This window comes from Leucoraja erinacea, chromosome 21 (assembly GCF_028641065.1).
Source record: "Leucoraja erinacea ecotype New England chromosome 21, Leri_hhj_1, whole genome shotgun sequence".
Taxonomy (NCBI): domain Eukaryota; kingdom Metazoa; phylum Chordata; class Chondrichthyes; order Rajiformes; family Rajidae; genus Leucoraja; species Leucoraja erinaceus.
The window spans coordinates 6,141,787-6,161,258 of NC_073397.1; the positions used below are offsets into that span (position 1 = coordinate 6,141,787).

Here is a 19,472-nt window from a genome sequence, read left to right on the forward strand (position 1 = left end):
TCACCCCACTGCTACAAGCAATATCACAAGGTTATACGTAGAGTGAAACTCCTTCCACCCTATTCAACAAGGCTCTTCAGTTTTAATCTCACAGTATCTCCTTTTGCATTTTAACCAGTTCCTCCTAATCAAATCTGCCATCTTCTGCTGAAAGGATGAGTTTGTCCACAGATGGTTTCAAGCCACCTAGAACCAAAACAATTGTGTAAGAATTCTCCCCCTAGAAAAGACGGCTTTCACGTCACTAGGCAATATCATATTTCAGATTAAAAGCTGACCCATCAAACTAAGTGCTAGTTTGCATCATCTCCTTAAAAATTTCAGTGCTCATTAAACAAACCTGAATGTAGGATTACCACAAAAACCACTTGTCCTTTTCAAGATTATAAAATAATATCCTGATCTCCTAAATCTACCCTGTTTCAGCCCTTGAACATTAAAAAATCTCTACATTACCTAAAGCTGTAACACTATATTCCACAGCCTGTCCTGCAGAGTTGCTCCAGCATTTTGTGTCTACCTTAGTCAAACCAGCATCTGCAGTTCTTTCCTACACTATATTCCACACTCTGTTTCCCTTCTCTTTTTGCATTACCTTTGTACTCATGCACTACATTGTTTGTTTGTTTTTATATATTGGACTTCCTTTTGTTGTTTATGAAAGTGTCTACAGAGTACCATGTTTAACTGCTCTAACACATGGAGCATCTGGGCCGACCAGTCCTTAGAGTTTGAATAATGATGCCCACATGTGCAATATATGCAAATTTAAATTCACTGTACAGTTGCATATGGGACAAATAAAGCACCATTAAACTATCTGTTGTGCTGCTGCGTAAGAATTTAATTGCTCTATTTTGGGACATATGACATATGACAATAAAACACTCTCTCTTGACTCTTGATGTATCTCCGTACACATGACAATAATAAACCAATATGACTCAAGAGGGAAATGGTTAAAAAAAAGTCATGGTTTTGTCACTAGGAAACAAGATCAGACCCATCCACGTTTCCATCTCCACCCCCTCACCCCAATCCAGCGGCTTTTCAACAGGCTGCTGGCATTCAGTGACATCTCCATGCCCAGAGCTGCTGCAGTCACATGCCTCATCATGTTTCTATGGTGACCAGATGAGCAAGCAGCTCATTTCCAGACTGTTGACGTCATGTTTGGCTGGTCTGAGACATCATCCTTTTCAATTTCAATCCTCTCCCCCCCCCCCCCCCCCCCCCCCCCCCCCCCCCCCCCCCATAGATGGCATCACAGTCTCCATTCAACATGGCTCCCATTAGTACCAGAGCCAACATAGAGGTTCTGATGAAACTAAGTTCCATTTTCCATGGTTAATGCCTGATCTGCTGAGGACTCTCACCATTCTCCATTTTCATTAGCAACCTCCATTCTGCCACATTACATACCCACACAGTATGCAAAGCCAGTGAAGAAGTCCTCTGCCAACCTATTCCCTAAAGTAACTCAGTGTTACAACTTGCAAGTATATAAACATTACTAAATTCTTATACAACTGCGAACTGATGTCAGGGACAAAGCTTATAGGGACAATTGGAAGTTGTGTCAACTATTTTGAATTGAAGAATGAATGGAGCAGCAGGTGTGAAGGAGGTTCTTAGGAGGACCATGTGATGAATTTGGATTAGGTCAATGTTGTCTTTTCATCTCTCAATTCCATCAGCCCACAGGTAACTAAAGTGTTCATGTACCAATGTTAAGTTGAGACTCCATAGATTTATCATAATATGAATACCAAAATGGAATTTAAAAAATGATTCAAAACACTGCAGGTCAGGCATCTGGGGAAAAGAGAAACAAAGTTAACATTTCATGTCACACACTTCATCAGAACCACAGAAGCTACCCAATAGTGATCATTTCTACCTCTCGTTTTCATATAGGGATTTCCAGGAATATGCGGTATTTAAAAAAAAGTCATTTAAAATGGAACGTCCATCAGATATTGCAGGGAGAAAGGAAAGAGAAATGATAAAGCCATCACATCCAGCACAGTTAGGGGTGGCATTACAGGGCAGAGAAGAGACATGTGGTCATACTGGCTCTGAGCTATTCAATCAGCACCATTCTCCTGCAGTTTAACATAGCACTGCAGTTATATCCTTTAAGTAAATATCCTATTTTCCTTTAAAAGTTATTAAATCATTTTATTCATTTACCCCACACACTTTCTCCCAGCCTCTCAGAGGAGTTTTCCAGATTTGGCATTCTGCTGCGTGGATCTTTCGGTAATCATTTTGAATCTATTTCTCTAGTTATCATCTTTTCTGCTAGTAATAACAGCTACTCTTAGCAATATTCAAAGTTACTACATTTTTTTAACTCTAGCTGGTAATGCAATTTTATCATGTCTAAAAGCCAAATCAATTGCGATGGAGCCTTACTATTTACTATGATGGAAATAAATTAAAACCTACAGCAATAGAAATTTGCTGGTGCCTGCGCCTGGTTACAACAAGAATTAAGTCATGTATCAGTTCAGTTGGTTTCGTTCAAGCTTTCACAGAATTGAGCAGTATAGACTGGTGCATTCAGCATGGAGTGTTGCACTGTCATTGGTGTCAACTTTCAGTTATGATGGATAGGATCATATGGATAGAATATGATGGATAGAATAGGATCCTATTCGCTTCCCAAACGGGAACTGAATGAAGTGTTTCCCTAATGGAGTAAAGAGTTCCGTTTCTGGTTCCTTTTTACCTCACACCAAAGAGGTACTGCAGTGGTCTTCCAAAAAGTGATGCCACATTACACCGTCTAATCTACAAAAAATGTACTTTTAAAATAGTACTCATAATTACACAGTACTCAGTAGAGTATACAGCCTTCAATATACTAAAACAAAAGCTCTTTCAGAAAGGTGAAAAGCAAACAAAAATGTTGTTCAAAATCTGAAATACAAACAGAAAATGCAAGGAACACTCATCAGATCAGGTTTTAGTTATGGAGAGTGAAATAGAATTAACATTTCAGGTCAACATTAACTGTCTAGCCACAGATGCCGCCAGACTTACTCAGCATTTCCTACATTTTCTATTTCAATTAATTTCACAAAGGTGCTCCGGAAATACAAATAACATTGTCATCCTTTGCAATGAAGGAACTCGTTCACCTCTCCCTTGTAATTGAGCAGAGGGAAGAAGGGTGGTTTCATTTACCGAGCTGCCAACACCTTGAGCGTGAGAATCACGCATCTCGCCAAATTCTCACGCTCTCACGCTGATCACAGAATTTCTCATGCTCTATTCTGAGAAATTTTGTGATCAACGAGAATTTCAAAACTAATATAAACTGTGTTGGAGAGCCGGGGCGGAGGGAGGGATGGAGCGGCAGGGGCAGATGCAGACGGGATCCGGGGCTGGAGAGTATTTGCAGGGCTGGTGAGACGCTCGCTGTAGCTCCGGACATGGAGCAGCCTCAGCGCAAGAGTCCCGGGCGTTCGTTGGAAGTGTTGCACCGCTGCCGTGAGAGTCTCTGTGCCAAATTCACCCTGGTGACCGGCTTGGACCAGGCTGTGGCTCGGTGCATCCTGGAGGACAACCAGTGGCTGCTGGAAGTAGGTATCAAGCGCTAGGTAGAAGCAGTGGAAGATAGTGGCCTTCAAATGGCGGTGGTTGGAGAAAGCATCCTGCTTGCCTGCTAGATTTCCACTTACTGTAACTGCAAGAAAACATTTCCCGATGTTGGGGAAGTTCAGAACCAGGGGTCTCACAGTTTAAGAATAAGGGGTAGGCCATTTAGGACTGAGATGAGGACAAAATTTCTTCAACCAGAGTGTTGCGAATGTGGAATTCTCTGCCACAGAAGGCAGTGGAGGCCAATTCACTGGATGTTTTCAAGAGAGAGTTACATTTAGCTCTTGGGGCTAGCAAAATCAATGGATATGGGGAAAAAAAAAAAAACAGGAAAGAGGTACTGATTTTAGATGAACAGCCATGATCATATTGAATGGCAGTGCTGGCTCGAAGGGCCGAATGGTCTATTCCTGCACCTATTTTCTATGCTCGAGTATATGGCAAGAAATTCGGCCACTTGATTTTGAAGCATTCATGCATGGCGGAGGTATAATGTAGTCATAGAGAGATACAGTGTGAAAACAGGCCCTTCGGCGCAACTTGCCCACACCTGCCAACATATCCCAGCTACACTACCTGCTTTTGGTCCATATACCTCCAAGCCTGCCTATCCATGCTTCAGTCTAACTGTTTCTCAAATGTTGGGATAGTCCCTGCCTCAACTACCTCCTCTGGCGGCTTGTTCCATACACCCACCACACTTTGTGTAGAAAAAGTTACCCCTTAAACAGTAACCTCTTAAAAATAATTCAAACAAAAAACATTAAAATCATACTTCTACAATGCACTAAAACATGATTTTGATACATCAAATTTCAAAAGTCCCTACTGTGGGAGTGGGGGGGGGGGGGGGGGCACCCCCCCTCCCATATCCTCCCCCCACTGAGCCACTCCACTCCCTCGCCGGGTATCTCCAAGGCCAATGATCAGTGATCACTCAGCTTCCCCACTTTCAAAAACGCTCTGCTTGGTTCAGACGGAGAATACTGCCAGATGTGAGCGGGGAACTGAGGCCGGTTGTCCGTGATGTCTGGATCTCAATGTTCAGCGCTTCGTGTTTCAGATGTGGCTAATGTTATCGATTTGTAATTAGCCTGATTTGTAATTAGTTTGCAAAACCTTAATTTATTATTCTGGAATATCCGGGGGGATGGGATAAGTAATATTAAAATGATATGCAAGGTGTCAGGCTGTCTGTCACAACATACAGCCTCAACAACCCATTATTTCATTCAGTTAAATATTGGGAAGGTAGCACTATTATAGACAATAGACAATAGACATTAGGTGAAGGAGTAGGCCATTCGGCCCTTCGAGCCAGCACCGCCATTCAATGTGATCATGGCTTATCATCCCCAATCAGTACCCCGATCCTGCCTTCTCCCCATATCCCCTGACTCCGTTATTTTTAAGAGGCCCATCTAGCTCTCCCTTGAAAGCATCCAGAAAACCTGCTTCCACCGCCCTCTGAGGCAGAGAATTCCACAGACTCACCACTCTCTGTGAGAAAAAGTGTTTCCTCGTCTCCGTTCTAAATGGCTTATTCCTTATTCTTAAACTGTGGCCCCTGGTTCTGGAGTATTGTCATTTGCCACTCAACTATTGTGTTTGTTTACCTCACTGAGTATTTCTAGCCCCCCCCCTCCCACCCCCACACATTCCCTGGACAGGTTGAATAGAAATGTTCCCAATCTCATTGTTTTATTAATTGAACACATAGATGAACATCCTCAAGGAGTGTAATCAGATGGAAAATGATTCAGTTGTGATGTTTAAGACATTGTTCAAAGAAGGGGCATATTTTAAAGGAGTGACAGACGCAGGGGAATGTGTGAGGAGGTTATTCATTGTCTTTAGTTTTAGCTTGAACCAGCATATCTGAAGATTCAAAGTTTAATATAGTAATTGTGCTGATACTGACTCCAACTAACCAACCACCGGAGGTTTCATTTTTCTGATGCCATTTAAACTTCACTTGGATTTCAATCACTTCAATCTAAAAGTTATTGGGAATGGGGAGCATTGGACCAAAAATTTGCCCTCGGTACAAATTAACTGTAATATAATAATATATGCATGTTGGTAGGTGCAATCAAAACAAAGATCTTTTTATCATTGTTGTGTTATGAATATCACATCAAATATTATGTACTCTCAAGATCACATTAAATAGAATATTATTGCTTAAATATATAGTTATTGGACCTTGCATTTCAGAAAAGTCCCAGCTGAGAGGAAGACAGCAAATTACTGAAAATATTGAGGGTGCAAATGACTTCAGGACAGTTTTTTAGGAAAATGAAGGAAATGGTAACAGAATACTTACACAGCCGAGTGAATATAATTTTATGGATGAGAAATTGTGTTCAACCAATTGATGACTTATTTGGCAAAGTAACTAGCATGTTTCATAACAAGGAAATATTGCATTCAAGTGTAAGTTAAAAGACTCACTACAGTATGCACCAGATTTCACAATTTCAAGCTGAAAAATGCAAAAGCTCCACACCAATGGGAGGGGGGGGGGGGGGGGGGGGGGGGGGGGGGGGGGGGGGGGGGGGGGGGGGAGAGGGGACTTGGTCTCTCGCAATTTCTCACTCCAAACTCTCACCCAATGTTGGCAGCCCTGTAATTTATTACATATTTCAATCAATCCAACAACCCCTTGCCTTTATGACAATGCCAGGAAAAGATGTTTATGATATCTTGCAACATAGATGTGGGCCACCCAAAAGAGATGAAGTAGAGAACATTGCTTTTACTCTACATTTTGGAAAATTCCCATTGAAGATTAGTGCAAACAACTATCAACTTCAAGTTTTATACATGCTAAGGATAAAATTTTATTTCCATTTAAGGAAAATAACAATGGATGCTTACCTTAAAAAAATGAGGTGAAATTGCCCTAATATACTTATTCTTCAATGTTGGATATAACTGTATACTGAAATTCAAGTCATTTAGTTTAGAGATGCAGCATGGAAACAGGCCCATTGGCCCACCGGGTCCGTGCTGACCAGCAGTCACCCTGTAAATTAGCACTAGTACTACACACTAGGGACAATTTACAATTTTACCCAAGCCAACTAAACTACAAACCTGTACTTCTTTGGAGCACGGAAACCGGACACGCAGAGAAAACACAGGGAGTTTTCACATGTAGAATGTACAAACTCATGCAGACAGCACCCGTAGTCAGGATCGAACCCAGGTTGCTGGCACTGTAACGTAGCAACTTTGCCACTGTGCCATCGTGGCACAGTAGCAAATTGACAATCACAAAATGTGATCCTAGACTAAAGAGGTCAAAGATCTTTAACAAGAACCGCAGTAATGCAAGTCTGAAGCATTATTCAATTATAGCTGATCAAAACACTAATTCTATTTTTCTTCCATTTTTGCCCTATCTATAAAACAGTGGACAACTGCCAACCCAGCACTCTCAGTATTGATGGCTTCTGTTCACCATTGTTCAGTGTTTCACGCCAACAGAGTTCCAGATTTCTACTATCTTTTGAATAGAGCTTCTTTAATATCACTCCTGAATAGCCTATTTCTACTTTTAATAAACTCTCTATTTCTGGATTCCCATAGTGAACCCAAATTAATTTGCCTAAATAATATTTTAATTTTGAACACAGCTATCAAATCATCCCCTAATCGTCTACCTTCAAGGGAATAAAAGACACAATTATTCAATCATTCCCGTCTTTTCAACTTTTCAATCCTGGAATCTTTATGGAGAATCTAGGATGAAAATTTGATATGATTAGATTAAATTAATAGACAGTATCAATATAATGAATGAGCACAATGTGCAATCAACGTGTCAGACTATTTCACAGTCATAGTCTCCGACTAAAAAATTAAGGATGCAATTCCAAACAGACTTCCCATCCCTCAAAACTGTAAATGTTGAAGCCAGACCACAAGGCAGTTGGGTTTACTAGCATTGTTTAAATCTGGAGACTTCTAATACAGAAATGAGTTGCAGTAGTTTTAAATATGCCAAATTGCAGCATTTTTATACCATCTCAGCAACATTTCGAGAATCCTTCAGACTCCATTTCTTACCAACTCAGTAGATTTTAGCATAACCTTCCTGTTTTCATCTGCAATGCTGATCCCAAGATCATTACTTTCCCATTCAACATTCATATTGCAGATCAAGTGGATACTGTATTACTCTACGACCCTACAAGGTTAGATTTTCATCCCTTTGATGCGATGTCCAGGAAGAGTTGCTTAGTCAATGACAACAGTTCATTGTATTTATAGAGAACCGATTGCTGAGTAACATATCCAAGCTTCTTCAGAAGCAAAATCAGACCAAAGAAAAGCAGCTACATGTCAGAAAAAGATTGCAGTTTTACCCGTGACACTCTGAATGTAAGACAAAGACTAGAAAAATGACCTTCTTCTGCCCATGTAACAGTCACTGAAATCAAACTCAACACTGAAAATAAAAAGCAAACTGACAATGATCAGTGGGTCATTCTTTAATGTGATGAAGGGAACTCATCCTAAAGGCCCTGTCCTTTAACAGGCTATTTTAAGGCAACTGCGGGCAACTGTCATAGTCGTAGCAGGTCGCGGGAAAACCGGCGACTGGACACCCCCCCCCACCCCCCACCTTCGACATAAAATTTGAAATAGAATCATTACTTTAACAACAAAAAAAGCCAAAGTCAGCACCGGCGACAACCTACGTTAACCTGACGATAACTACGACAGCAACTACGTCAGGGGATACAAGCTACTCTCATTGGTGTCAAAGCCACTGTCGTCAATAGTCTCCGAACATTTTTCAACATGTTGAAAATCCAGCAGCGACTAGAAAGACGTTACGACTCTTTGGGTGATTGTGGAAACTACTCACAACCATACAGGCGGCACCATGTGGCGACACCCTAGTCTCCGAAAAAATAGCCTAAGTGGGGCAGGCCCTTAAGTGACATGACCAGATACAGGTAGACAAAAATGCTGGAGAAACTTAGCGGGTGTAGCAGCATCTATGGAGCGAAGGAGATAGGCAACATTTCGGGCCGAAACCCTTCTCACAATCCAGACCTGCAACGGACCACAACTATACTTCATCCTCCGGAATAACCCTGACCAGATACAGATTGGACTACTTTTAATTACTAGCAATGAGCACCAATTTAGATCACCTAATAATTGTTTTAAATGCATTAACAATATCACAAAAACACATAATTAAATTGATCTATTCTGGATGTTTACAGAAATTCAAACAGGTTCCATTGGCATGCTACTTACGCATTGTCTTGAAATAATGATTCACTTAAGATAGATTTATAGTGTCTTTCACATCAATGCAACAGCCCAAAGCACTTTACAGTGAATGAAGTGTAGTCACTATTACACTGTAGCAAAAATAAATCAATTTGCATATTAAAGTCCCACAAACAGTAACTACATAACGAGTATTGTTATTTTGATGATGATTGATGACTAAATATTGGTCAGTACTCCAAAATAAATCCCCTACTGTTTTTTGAAGGTTCATGGGAGTTTTTAAATGGTCATCCAACAAGGCAACCTTGTTTTAATGTCTCGTCTAAAAGCCAGCAGAGAACTCAAATCAACCTCAGGCTGGATTTTGGTTGAGACTTGAACTGATGATCTTCAGTTGATCACTGGACCACTGATCACATTGGTAACACACTCCACACTCCAAACATAATCAGCATGCAGAAAAGTCTACTAACTCTCTCATTGTACTTAAAAGATTTTAAAATGACGACCTTCCTCTTTTTCTCATCATCAAGTTCTTCAATCTCCAATGATGGAACAAATACAAACTCATCACAGCGCCAGATACATGGGGTCGATCCTGACCTCGGGTGCTGTGTGAGGTTTATACATTCACCCTGTGACCTTGTAGGTTTATTCTAGATGCTCTAAATTCTTCCCACATCTCAAAACATACCAATTGGCCTCCGAAAATTGTCTCTGCTATGTAAGGAGAGGATGCTAATGGGATAACATAGGAACTAGTGTGAAGGAGTGACCAATGGCTTGGGTGACTCAGTGGGCAAAGGGCCTGTTTCCATGTTGTAGTTTTCAATCAAAAATAAATAAATACTACCCGTTTTGAAACATGCATTACTTTTTACTCAGTTTGTGCTATATCTTTTCTGAGACTTCTAAACACCCTGGATAGGAATGGAGTGAAATATTCCATTTACTCAAAGAGCAATAAAAAAATCAATATCATCCCTGGCTCTGGGGTAACGGTAAAGGGTTAATATCGCCGTCCAAGCAGATGTTTCATTAAAATAGCTTCAACCTCTTTAAGTGGAAGTCCAAAATCGTAAAGAAAAAAAATGTAATGGCTATCCAGTGAGACTGAAATTTCTCAAAACTTGCCAACAATTGGAGGTGGTGGCCTTATAAAATTCCTTGTTTGTACTTAGCAAGCAAAACCAATAATTGCATTAATGAAGATACAACAGAGCTTGCAGCACAAATACAGGGTAGAGTAAAAAGTGAAAATGTGCAGCAATAATTTTTTTTTTAAAAAACTGTATAGAGCATCCTGCTCCACAACAGCAAGAGCAGGACACAGGCCCTGGTGTTCGAACTCTACAAAAGGGGCGAGGAGATGGGGAATAGAAACAGTCATCCTCAGGCAATTACTTATTTCCTCTCATCTATCCATTCAATAGTGAGACTGGCAGAGATCCAGAAGCAGATTAGAGAGCCTGCCACTCATCAGTTACTTACATAGCTCTTTACTAGACATAGCTCTAGTGAAACTGGGAAGTGAAAAAAAGGCATTCATACCCTCAATGATAACAAAGAACAATGAAAATAAAAGCTCTGCCTTCAGATTCAATGACATCATTCACGAAACCTTCCAAGCCAAATAGCATGCAATGCCCTTGAAGTCTCATTAACATTTTTACATTGAATTCCAGAAAGTCTTAGCCAAATAAGGAGCTCCAAAGAACCATTCACTTCCATTGTAAAGGATTCTTAAGCAGGGATTCAGCTGTTCACACCAGGACAGCAGAGTCTGAAGAAGGGTCTCGACCCGAAACGTCACCCATTCCTTTTCTCCAGAGATGCTGCCTGCCCCGCCATTACTCCAGCTTTGTGTCTATCTTCGGAAATTAGTGTGTATGGTCATAAGCCAAGGATAGAAATCTTGGGTTCCCCTTGTGGTATATCAGCACAATACAATACCCAGCAAAAGACACTTTTAAAAGAAAGAAAATGGACATTTGGGAAAAATATCAGAAGACACCAGGAAGTTCCACCATGGAAGGAGGCAAGATGAAAATTTAGAAGGGGGGGGGGGGGGGGGGGGGGAGAGATATTCTATCGAGTCAATACTGAATTGGTGAGTTGGTGAGTGTCTAGCATGGCAGTAACTGTAGTGCTACAACTTGTAGCATGTCTAGGTTGTAGCAGATCTAGAATTAACCAGGGCCAGGCTCGCTAAATTGCTCAATGTGACCCTTTAGAAGTTACTGTATGTACACACATTGATTGTAGAGGAAACTCGGAATGTTGTTGGCTCATAACTTCCTGTACATACAAATAGCATGCCAACAATGGTAGATGGACATGCTAGACGCATCTCCTCACCTTGCTATAAAGCCATCAAATATGAATCTTGTATCCGAGATATTGGCAAAAGAACATGCATGTAGATCATTAAACTTCTAAAGTATGTTCCGTTAAAATCATCATTGATTAAGATGGAAAGACATTGTAACATCTTATCACTTTAATTCTATAACCCTTATTAACAATATCACGTTGGTTAAAATTACATTGACACTCAATTTCATTATCACAGGAGTTTACCAGGATGTCACATCTCCCAATCTGCTGCTTACTACTCAAAGAAGACTTTGTTTGCAAAGAAAGCGCTCATCTAATTTAATTTTAGTGAGGAACTTGTGATATCTCAGACACTGAGAAATATTAACAATCAGCCATTAATAACCCAAACATATTTCCTTAGCCTCCTTAGGTTTTCTTAGGGTCAATGTTACCTTTCTGGGAAAACAACGAGATGTGCATCAGTTGAAGTTTAATCTAGATAAGAGTGCGGTGTTGCATTTAGAAGAGGTCAAATGCAAGTGTACAATAAATGGCAGGACCTTTGAACATTGACGTGCAGAGGGATCTTATGATTCAAGTCCACAGTTCTCTGAAAATGGAATTGGTCTTCTTGCTTTCATCAGTCAGAGCTTAGTGTATAATACATGGAAAGTCATGCTGCAGCTGTATGAAACTTTAGTTAGGCACAAAGATAGGCACAAAATGCTGGAGTAACTCAGCGAGACAGGCAGCATCTCTGGAGAGAATGAATGGGTGATGTTTCTGCTTGAGACCCTTTTTCAGACTGAATTAGTTAGGCACATTTGAAGTATTGTGTATAGTTCCGGTTGCCATACTATTGCAAGGATGTGGAGGTTTTAGAAGAAGGCAGAAGAGTTTCACCAGGTTGAAGCCTAGAGTGGAGTGGAGTATATTAGCTGAAAGGAGAGTTGGACAAATTTGGATTGGTTTCTATGGAGCGTCAGAGGGATGACCCGATAGAAGTATGTAAAATTATGAGGGGCATCGACAGGATGGATAATCAAAGGTAGGATGTCAAATACCAGAGAATGTAGATTTAAGGTGAATGGGAGACATTTAAAATGAGATCTGCAAGGCAACTTTTTTTGTTGTTTATATAAGTAGGTGCCTGGAACATGCTGCCAAGGGGGTGGTGGAAGAGATACAATGGGAAATTTTAATAGACAATTATACAATCACATGGGCAGGGACGAATAGAGGAAAATGGACCACATGCAGGCAGATGGGTTTAGTTTAGATTGGCATCGTAGACAGCACAGACATGTTCCTGTGCTGCACCATTCCACATTCCACGCAGACATTTTCAGTGGCCAGTGCTACTCAGAGTGCTGGATCCTGGGGTAATTGGCAGTTCCCTGCTTTTCTGGATTCAAGCATCAATTCACAGACCTAATATAGAGCCACATAATCACTAGAACTACTGTACAAATGCTAACAATCTTCTAAAAATGAGATGCTGTCACCTTCTTCAATACAGGGACAGCCTGCCGCATAGGCTAACCAGGTTGAGATTTTATCATGGTGTGCTACAATCTGGCCAACCAAAGACAGCAACTGGTGTCAGAAGCAAGCAAACATTTACAGGCAGAGAGTCACAAGGCTCGCCTCGAACTTCCCAACTCAGCATTCACAGCCTCAGCATCCACCTCAACAGACAAGAATTATTGGCACAGGATAATGTACCTCCAGAATAACAATTACAGCACGGAAACAGGCCATCTCGGCCCTGCAAGTCCGTGAATAGAAAGGCACTTCTCAAAAGGAGCCTTCAAAATCATGTTCTGTAAATGAAACCCTGTGACCAATCTTCCCACCACAATACAATGCACTCATGCACAAAGCACGCGTAATATTATCCAATACATGCCGTGTTGTGGGCCCACCTCACCAAATTAGTCCCCGATCTAGTTACAGAAATAGCTTGATGCAACTGTTCTGTGCTCACCCCAGCATCTCTTGTGGCAGTGGGATGTGTGTTTGTGCTTTGCAGGAGGTAACTAAAGCTAAGGAAGCAAGGTTCAACTAGATTCTGACAAGCCCTTTGGCCTCCCTGCCCACAGGACATCGAGTCATTCAACTCATTGATAAAAATGTGCAAGTCTCTTTCAAAAATCTGAGGGGGTCTCTCTCTCTCTCTCTCTCCCCCCCCCCCCCCCCCCCCCCCCCCCCCCCCCCATCCCATTCAGCTTCTCTCGCAACCTTGGCAACTCCCCTTTGTGTCTGGCTGCCATCAAGCCCTTCTTAGATGGGGTGGAGCAAATTGTCAGAAGGTGCACTCAGCAGAGTCTAATTCTGTCAGTGACTGCACAGTTCCTTCTTGAGAGCACGTTGCTCAATGAAACTACCCTAATGCCAGTTCTCGGGTTTATTCTTGTGGATGTTCCACATAGATGTCAGCAATAAATGAAATGGTGGTTTAGCACAGCAAAAATAAGTGAAATAATTGCCAAGCACCGATTCTTCCTCGATCATTTCTTGCCAAGGAGACGAATAAAGGAACACGCTTTCTTGTAGATCATAAAATCAGAAACGTATTGACAGAAACATGCCCTTTTCACCCACCTCATCCATGCCAACTTTGAGAACAATCTATTTTCCTGCATTAGGGACATCTGCCTATGACTGTTTTGTTCAAGTGCCAGTCCAAACACATTTTAAACTTAGCAGTAGCTACCTTCACAGCAGCCCGTTGCATATATTCATCACAGAGTGTGGCAAAACTCAGATCTCCTTTAAATTATCCCGTGGCCTCTAGTTCTAGATTTTCCTGCCCCAAGTAAAAGATTGAATATTAATCCATCCATGCCACGCAATTCTATAAACCTCCTACGTTCCAGTGAGAATAAAGCCAGTCGATCCAATCTCTCTTATAAGTATACCCATGCATTCAAGGCGACATCCTGGTGAATCTCTTTTGCATTTGCTTTATTCCTACCACATCCGTCCTGTAGTGTGGCTACCAGAACTGTACACAATACTACGTACGCAACATTTGTACCACTGCAATGGAATGTTGTGACTCTTCTCACTCAAGGTCAGGGACGGAAAACCCGGGTGGGCCAGAGGGGATATGACCCCCCCCATGTTTTGAGAGGTGCGGGACATCCCCCCCCCCCCCCCCCCCCCCCCAAAGTTTTTTTTTTTTTTTTATTTTATAATAATACAGCACAAAACAGTAGGTGCCAACTATTAATACCGTAATCCATTCTATGTACAACCTCTTTTTTATGTTATAAGAAGGAAGAAACAATGAAAGGGAAAAAGTGGAAAATAGACTGTAGAAAAACGTGAAGTGTGTATACAAAAAAAAAAAAAAAAAGGAGAGAGAGAGTGGAAAGTAGAAACGTCGCCCCTTAAAAGAGAATTTTTCAAGGCGTATCGGGATGTAACTCTATCCGGTCATGATGAAATCAGCGCCGCTGCATCACATGATCCAAAAAGTCGATGAAAGGAGACCAACTCTTTAAGAATTGGTCATATTTATCTATTAGTCGGAGTCTCATTTCTTCAAGGGTGCTATGTCCATCATATTCCTAATCCACATTTTAACAGTTGGGGGGGTATTTTTCCAAATTTAAGTATCAATTTCTTTCCAATTATTAACCCATAATTAAAAAAAAACATTTTGATCTTTATTTAAATTGGTATCTTCTCCTATTATTCCAAATATAATCCATTCCGTTTTAGGTTCTATTCTTGACTTGAAAATCTTTGTAAATATATCACTCCAAAATTTATTCAACTTTGAGACATCCAGCAAATGAGTGTGATTAGCGATTTGAAACAAACATTTATCGCATCTGGGAGAGACGTTTGGATAAAATTTATTCAACCTCGTTTTTTTGAATAATATAGTCTATGTAATAATTTGAATTGAATTAAATTATGTCTTGCATTAATAGAACAGTTATGTGTATTCATCCCATCTATCCTTCGAGATCTTTATCATTAACTCTTGTTCCCAATCTTCCCTTAATGCTTCTGTTGAGGGTGATTCTCTATTTAATATATTATTATAAAAGTATGATATTAATTTTTGTGAATCAGCCTTAATTCATTGCTTCTTCTAAAGGATCTAAAAATATAGTTTGAAATCTATGTGTATATTTCTTCATAAAGTCACCCCCCCCCCCCCCTTCATGGGTCCCCAGTCTATCCCATTGTTGATATGTGTTGTCGATAAGAGAAGGTTTGAATGCGGGGTAGTTCAATAGTGGAGTTAGTACTGATAAATTATTGAGGCACAAGGATACTTTTATTTGCTTCCAAATTCTTATTATATTGTGAATAATTGGGTTCTTCTTATATATTATACTATTCAAGTTTTTGTAATCCGGATTTTAAAATCTCCGCTTTCCGCGAGAAAGTGGAGGTAGGACGGCTGATCGAGGGCGCAGATTGGACGTGAGAGACGTCAGTCAGCAGGCAATGGGGAGCGGGACATGATGATTCAGCGCAATGATTGGAGGTGGGGGAGGAGTGGGGTGGGGGGGGGGGGGGGGGGGGGGGAGATAGAGTGCGGTGATTGGAGGAGGGCGACGTGGCACAGACCTGCGCCTCATCCGCAGCCAGGATCGATCCCGCCCGGGTCTCCGACGCTGTCCAGTCCCCACCCAGAGCCCCCCCCCCCCCATGGGTGCCCAGAGAGGTTGGGAGTCAGGCGCGAGCTGTACCCCCAGGCACACAGCCAGCGCAGAGAGGCAGCGCTAAACACAGCTCAACTCTGCCTGTCCCGCCAGGTTAACCTGCCTGGGCTTGCGGGAAATATGGCCAGCGCGGAGAAGCAGCGCCGGTGTCCCGTCAGTAAGCTGCAGTTAGCGCTGGATTGAGCCTCCGAAGCCACGCACATGTGCGTGTGTGTGTGCGCATGCACGCCTGGCTGCCAAAAAATTGTGTCCCCCCTGTCCCCTCCATATTTTGATAGTGAGTTCCGTGCCTGCTCAAGGTCGAGGCTTACAAAGGAAAACGTATCAAATGCCTTTTTCACTGCTCCATCCACCTGCATTGCCACTTTCAGGACCCTATGCACTTGCATCCCAAGGTTTCTCTGCACATCAATGCTCCCAAGATTTCTGCCGTTTACACCATGTCTGAACTAGAATGTCACCTCCCAAAATATCACCTCCCTATGTCTGACCAGAATGTCACCTCACTTGTCTGGATTAAATTACATCTTACACCACTCCACCTGATCTATGTCCTGCTGCATCCTTGCTCAACTTTCTAACATGTTCTAAATATCCTCCTACATAATTTTCTCTCTTGGTAACAATAGTTTTCCTCTTTTCCCATCACTGCTATTCGTCTGTGCCACTCAGAATTAACTAAATTCCCGAGCTACAGATCATATCTCCCAGCACAGCATTCTCTCCTTTGGATTCCATGACGTTGAAATCATGGAGTGCCACACCAACTCTAATTATTTCTACTTTGCAAACATTCAGGCTTCTCTTGACATTCCGAAGTTCACATTTGATATTACCACTTCCTAATTTAAGTTATCTCTCATTCACACTTTATGCTACTCTGTATATGTCCCTTAATTTTGGAAACATTAAAAATCTTTTGGCTGCATGCTCCATTTGCTTTGCCAATCCCTCTGTGCATAGCCACAATGGAAAATATCAATGCACACTTGCAGAATGTAATTACATCTTTTACCACAGCAGTTAGGTCTCCTGAAAGGATAGCACAAACATCCTCACATAACTGTAATAATCAACTGAAACAGACTGCATTACTTTAAACATGGAATTAGAGACTCATAGAGTCAGTGTACAGAAACGGTTCCTTTAGCCCGACATAGCCATGACGACCGAGATAGGCAGCTACACTAATCCCATGATCCAAGGCAGAAAAAAAAAATTATATTCCTTCCCTATATATACACCTGTCCAATTGTTTTTAAAATACTGCACTTGTATCTGGTTCTACCATCTCCTTTGACTGCTCATTCCATATCCCCAGCACCCTGTGTGAAAAACTTGCTTCTCAGATCTCCTTTAAATGTTTTCCCTTTCACCTTAAATCTATGTCCTGTAGTTTTAGACTCTCCTATCCTTGGAAAAAGTCTGTGACACATCTATTGTATGTACGCCCTTTATACTTTCACAAACCTCCATCTGGTCACTGCTCAGCCTTTTTTTGCTCCATCAAGAACAATCACAGTCTACCCAATCTCTCTTTGTAACTAAAACCTTCCATTCCAGGTAACATTCTGGTGAAGCCAAACTGGACTTCACCTAGCAAACGGCAAATGCCCTGTTTCCGTTATCAATGGTACTTTTTTGCATATCTTTCATTCATTTGTTCTATACCTCTCTACATCATCGTCTATATATCTCTTATTTCCCTTTCCCGTGACTTTCAGTCTGAAGAAGGGTCTCGGCCCAAAACTTCACCCATTCCTTCTCTCCAGTGACGCTGCCTGTCCCGCTGAGTTACACCAGCCTTTTGTGTCCAACATTCTGGTGAACATCTTCAATCTTTCTAGTGCTTCCACATGCTTTCTATGGTGTAGCAACCAGAACTGCGTACAATATTCCAAGTGTAGCTTAACTAATTGAATTACATCTGTACAAGTTATCACCCTCCTGGCACTTCAGCTTCCCTATCTTCCTTTACCTGCTGTACATTGAGGAAAACTGATTAATATTTCAAATTACTTAAAGGAAACATTGCACATGGGGGAAAAGTGAAAGCTTACCCAATTGCCTAATGTGAAGTTTCACAGATGGATCAGAAGCAACCTTTCTCCCTCCCCAAAAAGCAAGCCACATCCTTACAGTGAAGCTGAACTGCCAATGAAGTAGAATGTATGCAACTGACATTCATGCCAAAACCGTCCTACAGATCCTTCATTGAGGATAGTTGGTTACATCAAAACCATCTACTAGCAGAATAATAGAAATAATCAAGGATTTCCATAGCTCCAGATCACAATTTGAATATATTTATAAAAAAAAACTAAACATTTTTCACACTACATTGTAGCAGGACTCAGCTCATAAGGTTTTTCTAGAAATACAACACAATTCAATTTGAACAGTTGTACTTTCAAATTAATCTTTTGAAACGGTCTCTACACACAATTTGAGAAAAAAATATACAAGTGTAGCCTAACCAATTGAATTACATCTGTACAAATTAGCACCCTCCTGCTACTTCAGCTTCACTTGAGCATATTTAAATATGTTGCATCCGAGTGCTGATGATGTGATTTTCCAGCATCACCATCTCCATATGGTTGTGAGACAGATTCTGACTCCCTCTTGAAGGTGTGAATAATTCTCCTGTCCACATTGTGATTAAATCTACAGGCACGCACTCTGCTCTCGTCTAATTAAATAATAATTCACCCGAATAATAATTATGCATTGCCTTTGTGTTAATAGCTCAACCTCAAGGCCATCCTGTTCGCTCTTTTCCTTGGATGCAATTTATTATTTTTGATATTCAAAAACTTTCTCCAATACAGCACCAAACACTATCGGGACGCATTTTATCTGTTTGAAGTAACTGTCCAGATATATTTTTGGTAAAAGAGTTCCTGGTAAATACATTAAAGCCACTTTGCAACCTCATCATACCGATGAAGTGTTACCTTAATGAGCCAGTTGCAATGCGGAGGATGGGGGTGCAGATAGAATGGGTGAGGTAGGGGGCAGTAGGACTAGGAGAGATATCCTCCATTAATGCCCAGAAACAAGGTTCAGCCTCTGTTGCGTTTTACCTGAGCTCAGGCTGCAGTCTCCTTCAGCAAACCCGACGTCCTCTTCCCAGTTCTGCCTCAGCCACACTATTCGATACACCGCACCGCCGGCTCGTCTCTCTGTGTGAAGGGCAGGACCAGCTAGGAAGCAACCCGTCCCGTTGGTGCAACCGGCCAAACGGGGCTTTGCCAATAACATAAAATACAGGCAACTTGCAAATCCATTGGCCCAACCGTCCATCACTCATTTTAGCTACAAGGCGTGCTTGGCGACGTTTTATGTAAACATTAATTAAAGCGAATCCGAGCGTTGCGGAAGTTATTATGGTCATCGGATATTTCTGCATATTGTGAATGGGTGATTCATTCTAAAGATCTTATGGCGAATTAGCGTTTTTAAAACACGTATTATTTGCAAATTGAGACGGTGTTTAAATGGTGCACACCACTACATGCGGTGATTAGAAATAGAGACGCAGGAAACTGCAGATGTTGGCATCTTCAGGGAAAGGCAAAGTGCTGGGGGAATTCA

General features: G+C 41.4%; 1 protein-coding gene across 3 annotated transcripts in view; it reads right to left on the minus strand.

Annotated features, from left to right (window-relative positions):
- LOC129707191 (engulfment and cell motility protein 2) overlaps positions 1-19,108 on the minus strand; it is a 129,158-nt gene extending 110,050 nt beyond the window's left edge. For all 3 annotated transcript variants that reach the window (XM_055652011.1, XM_055652009.1, XM_055652010.1), the window contains exon 1: positions 18,962-19,108. The gene's annotated coding sequence lies outside the window, so the exon portion shown is untranslated. The remainder of the gene's footprint in view (positions 1-18,961) is intronic.
- Positions 19,109-19,472: the final 364 nt, after the last annotated feature.